The sequence below is a fragment of the Arachis ipaensis genome, chromosome B02 (genome assembly GCF_000816755.2).
Source record: "Arachis ipaensis cultivar K30076 chromosome B02, Araip1.1, whole genome shotgun sequence".
Classification (NCBI taxonomy): domain Eukaryota; kingdom Viridiplantae; phylum Streptophyta; class Magnoliopsida; order Fabales; family Fabaceae; genus Arachis; species Arachis ipaensis.
In genome coordinates, this window is record NC_029786.2 from 56,052,173 (window position 1) to 56,058,189 (window position 6,017).

The window sequence follows — 6,017 nt, forward strand, 5'->3', positions numbered from 1 at the left end:
GTCTCATTCTAATTGATTTAAAGCTATTTGGCTGTAATATATATGTAATCTTCTTTTTCAGAGGAATTAATCAAGAATGTAATTAATGCCTATTTATGAGGATGTTGTAGCATATGCAGATGGCTGGAATTAATTGCAATGAGAACACCCGGTTTTAGTGGATTCTGATCATGACCAGGGGTCAAAGTTTTGCAAGAAAGTAGAAATGCATCTTTCAGAACAACATCTGAGAATAGTTTGCTAAAACTGCTTCTAAGATTTGTGTTCATGTGTCACAGAAGATGAATTCACGAAGAGATTGCTGTCTTTAGATGAGATTGCTGTCTTTCCCCGACGACCAGCCAATATAGCAGCTTCATTCAATAGATTTGCAAGATCAGCTCCACTAAGTTATCAGGTTTGAATTTTAATCCAAGCTCTAAGTTATTTGTTATTTGTTATTTGTTATTTAAATAACTAAACTTTTGGTTTAAACTAGCATGTGATTAAGTTATTTCTGACTTATGATATCTTATCAAAATGATTATGTTTACATCTTTAATGGAAAAATGAATATTTTACACACTATAGGCCTGCAAAAAAAATCTGTCTAACTTGATAAGCAGCAGATTGATAGATTGTTGATCAATTATAAAGTGGGTTTGGACCACCTGGTACATCTCTTAGAGAGACTCCATAAATAGGGTGGACCTTCTCTTTGCTTGGTTCTTGTTGTATCCTTGTATAGGAATGCCATGTGAATTACTGAAAATTGATTCTCTATTCAATTAAGTTACTCAACTTCCCTTGAAATTTGATTATGCAGGGTCCATATATGTATTTGTTGCTTTAGGAATTGAGAGTTAGTGATGGCGTGGGTGTAAAGTCTTTAATGCAACTTGTGTTAGTGATTAGATAAATAAAATAGAATAGAATAGAAGTCCATATATGTATTTGTTGCTGCAATAAGCAATAAGCTACTTCGGACCTATCTCAGCTGCCAATAAGGTTAGAAATCAGTATCGTTTGTCCATATATGTATTTGTTGCTGCAAATCAATGGCTTATTGAATTCTGTTTTTGGCTGCAGTTTTTCTCATCAAATGGTTTTCCTTGCCCAAGTCTCTAATTTACAATGTTCTCTTTGCCTCGTGCTCTCTCCTACCAGGGAGCTAGCTCAACAAGTATGCTTCTTATCTTTTAATGCATAGGTTGTTTTTTCATTGATTTTAGGCTCTTCATCTTTCAAAACCAGTGTCGCACTTTGCCTATTGCTTAGTTCATTGAGATGCAGCATTACATTCAAATCTGTTTTGACAATAATAGATATTTCAATGTGTGTGGTAGCTTTGATTAAGTGTCTGCCTAAATGGAGTTATTCCTACTTAGTCAAAGGACTAAAATGAACATTACCTCCTTGTTATTCACATATAATTTTATATATTTGATGCAGCTTAATATTGATTAGTAATTTAGAATAGAAGCTTCTCTATTCAATTAAGTTACTCAACTTCCCTTGAAATTTGAATGTGAATATGATCTTTTCGGTGGGTTTGGTATGAATGTGAATATGATCTTTGCTTCTTTTTTTTTTCTCTCTTGGTTCTTCAGGAATCCGACAATATCAGAGGGTGAATACCAACAAGAGGTACTCTGCAGTTCTAATCTGATCAAGGCACTCATTTTATGTGAACTGTTTCAAACACTTCTAACTCTGCAGATTTGTGTTAGTTCCATTTTTCTTGAAGGTGAGGATATAAATATGAGCATTTCACATGCTGCTGATTCTATTGGTTTGAAAGAGATACCAAGATATGAAGTTAAAATTATTGAGGAGGATGACTGGATGAAAGGAGCTCAGGTCTCCTACTTTGTTTCCTTGAACATCTCTGTGTGGAAAGCTAAATATTATAACTGTCTCTATCATATTCACATATTTTAACTGTCTTTTTTTGGTTAATTGACATATGTCAGATATGAATTTTCAGAGACATTTTGATATGACATGTTCTGTACTTATTCAGAACATATGCCACATCCACACGGACAAGGAGTTCCATCTTCACCTGCTGTAAGCTATGATGTTTTCTGAGATTAGTTCCTAATTTAGGCATAGTAAACATATCTTTGTTCTGTTATAGATAATTTATCTGCAATCATCTTGTTTCCTTTTCTTTCCTGATCTGTTTTTCTATTTCAGGCTCTAGAACCTGCTACTCTTGTTCCTCTTCAGCTTTTAAAGTCAAGTGGAACCAAATGCATAATGGTAAGTGTACTTAAAAGGTTTCTGTTAAACTTATCATGTTTGAACACAATGAAAACCTGTAAACACGAGCTGATAACTTGGTCTACAAGGTAAAAATGGGAAATTAAAAGGTTCCGTGTGCCTTACTTTCCTTAGTACTACTGGACATGGAACTTAAGGGATTACTCTCCTCTGCAGGTGTTTGGTCTGTACTTTATGCAGACATACATTGGAATCTGTTATCATATAAAAAAAGAGTAATAATATTTTTTCAATCTTTACAGTGTTTGATGGAGTAAATTTAGAAAACAAATTTAAAATATTCATTTTGCAATGAAAAAATCTAAAAAAAATTCTATTTTATCTTACAGACGGAAAATCTGTCGGAAAATTCGTCTGTAATTACAGACGGAAAATCGGTCGGAAAATCCGTCTGTAATTACAGACGGAAAATCTGTCGAAAAATTCGTCTGTAATTACAGACGGAAAATCCGTCTGAAAATCCGTCTGTAATTACAGACAGAAAATCCGTCTGAAAATCCGTCTGTAATTACAGACGGAAAATCCGTCGGAAAGTTCGTCGCCTTTGGAAAATGGATAGAAAATTTACAGAGGGAAAATCTGTCGGTAATTGCTAAAAATCCATCTGTAATTTTTCGATGGAAAAAAAATCCGTCGGTAAATAATTTCCGACGGGGCTTTTACAGAGTGACAAAATCCGTCGGTAACCAAAAATCCGTCTGTAATAAAGACTAAATCCGTCTGTAAATCTGTCTGTATTAATCCATTTTCTAGTTGTGAGAGTGCATATACAAATCTAGTGAGGGTTCAATGGCTCATTTCCATATGTCCATATTTGATTATTGCGTGTCTTGCAAGTTGTAAACCCTTTTGATTAACTCAACTCAAGAGTGAATGTGTTTTGATATGATTGATTTAGCCCTTGATTGTGCATATATGATTTCTTGGAGATTTGACTCAATTTGACCACATGTATTCTTATATATATATATATAGTAATTAGAATAGCATGATGCATGTAGGTGGCTCACATCTAAATAGGTTGCATTGCATAAGCTTTACCATTCCTCTTCACCCTTTTATAGCATTTCTTGAGCTTAGCATGAGGATATGCTAATGTTTAAGTGTGGGGAGATTGATAAACCGCTATTTTATGGTTTATCTTGGACTAATTTGAGTGATTTTTATCAATTCTTTGCTCACTTATTCATATAATTTGCATGGTTTTACAAATCCTTCCTAATTCTGTGATATAGTTGAAAACATGTTTCCTAGGCCTTTAAACTGTCAATTTTAATTACCCTTTATTACCATTCGATGCCGTAATCTGTTTGTTAAGTGTTTTCAGGCTTTATAGGGCTGGAATGGCTTAGAGGATGGAAAGAAAACATACAAAAATGGAAGGAACGTGCGAAAATGAAGTTTTGAGAAGCTGGCAGCGATGCGTACGCGTGACTGGCGCAGAAGACGAGCGACGCGTACGCGTGACTGATGCGTATGTGTGACAAGAATTTTTTCCAAGCGACGCGTACGCTGACATGCGCCACGTGCAAAAATTGCAGAAAGCGCTGGGGCGATTTCTGGGCTCCTTTTGGCACAGTTCCAAGCCCGAAAAATACAGAATAAAAGCTGCAGAGTGGGAGAATCACAACAATTCATTCATACAACCTTTCATTCAGATAATTCTAGGTTTTAGGATTCTTAGGTCTAGCTATTTTCAATTTTAGATTCCTACTCTACTTTGATTTAGTTTCTCTTCTACTCTTATTTATTCTAGCACCTTAGTTTATTTATCTTCTCTTGTTAATTTACTTTATGTTGCCAATTTAGTTTATGAATTCTCTTGTTAGATTTGATTTTCTACTTAATGCAATTTGAGGTATTTCATATTTATGATTGCTTTCTTCTATTTGCGTTATTGATGCTTACAATTGGTTGCTTAGATTTTATTATCTCTTATTAATTTTTATGTTTTTATGTTGTGCCTTCCAAGTGTTTGATAAAATACTTGGGAGGGTTTTAAGTTAGATTTTTATATTCTTGGCATTGGTTGAGTAATTGAAAACTCTTGAGTTATCAAACTCTTTTGTTGATTGATAATTAAAAGTTGCTAGTTAATTTGGATCCCTCTAAAGCTAGTCTTTCCTTAGGAGTTGATTAGGACTTGAGGAATCAAATTAATTCATCCACTTGACTTTCCTTCATAGTTAGAGGTTAACTAAGTGGGAGCAATGGACAATTCTCATCACAATTGATAAGGATAACTAGGATAGGACTTCTAATTTTCATACCTTGCCAAGAGCTTTCTTAGCTATTAGTTTTATTCTTGCAATTTACTTTTCTTGTTCCTTATTCAAAACCCCAAAAAGATACTTTCCCGTAACCAATAATAACTACACTTTCCTGCAATTCTTTGAGAGACGACCCGAGATTTGAATGCTTCGGTTATTATTTTTATAGGGTTTGTTACTTGTAACAACCAAATTTTTGTATGAAAGGATTCTTTGTTCGTTTAGAAACTATACTAGCAACGAGAATTTATTGTGAATTCTTTACTAGCAAAAATCCGTTCATCAAGTTATAAAATACATAAGAAAAAAAAGGCATCTTACTGCTTAGTCCATTGCAGTTGAAACATAGAAAACTATAATGATTGAGTAATTAGTAAAAACTATCAGCAACAAAATAAAAATAAAAATTCTAATAAAAAAGATCCATGCTTAGTTACTAATACATCGCATCAATTAACTTAAGCAAAGAGATTCAGCTTCGTAAAACAACTAGGCAACAATAATTACATGGCACAAAATTTAATAAGAAACAACTACACAGCAACAATGAGCAACTTAACAATTTAACAAATTAACAAATTAGCAACATAGCAGCAAGATTTGAAAAACACGGCAACCAGTAGCAAAGCAAAAAGTTAAATAACTCTATCAAGAAACAACTAACATAGCAAGCAAAAAGTAGGGTACATTCAAACATTTAAGCTATCAGATTTAAAGTTACCAGATTATAACTTAAAAAAATCGTAAAACTTAATTTGGTTTTTAGCTTAGGAATTTGGTACATTATTGGGTGAAGGGGTTAGAGGAAGAGGGAACAAACATACCTAAGCACGCAGATAGCGACGGAATCAAGCAGCAGCTCCGAAGGCGGCGCGGACAGCCACGTCTCCCTCCGGTGACTACCCAAACTGTGACGACAGCGAGGGAGCAATAGCGACGGGAGGCACGAACAGCGGCAACTCCTCCCCCTGGGCCACTCGCTTGCGTTCTCTTCTCCCTGTCTTCTTCAATGGCGATACAACGGTGACACTGGACAGCGATGATGGCGATCTTGATGGCAGAAGCACGTGCGACGATCCCTCTAGCAGCAGTGTAGATTGCGGTGGCCCCTTCTCTCTCTCTTACGTTTGACTCGACGACGTCCCTCTCTCTCAACGTCCCCCCCACTCCTTCTCGGTTCTGACAACGACGATGGCGACAGCAGCACCCAGCCCTGCCGGCGTCGTCACATCCCTCTCTTCTTCACCCTGCTCCCTCTCTTTCGCTTTTCTTCCTTCCTTCCTTTCTTTCTTTCTTTCTAACTGTGGGTAAGGGGATGAGGGGGTAAGGGTTAGTGGATAGGGTTGTGAGGGTTACTATATAATTTGAATTTTAGGGTTAAGTTTGATAATTTTAATCAAATTAGGATATAGAGTAATTTAAGATTTAATTTAATCCTTTAAAAAATATTTTTAAAATATTATTGAATTATCAATTTGTTCA

At 35.3% G+C, this 6,017-nt stretch overlaps 1 long non-coding RNA gene across 1 annotated transcript; it reads left to right on the forward strand.

The window, feature by feature from the left end:
- LOC110268843 lies at positions 833-1,861 on the forward strand. The gene is made up of 3 exons (XR_002357427.1): positions 833-1,162; positions 1,590-1,626; positions 1,699-1,861. It is a non-coding gene; the product is annotated as an uncharacterized LOC110268843 (long non-coding RNA).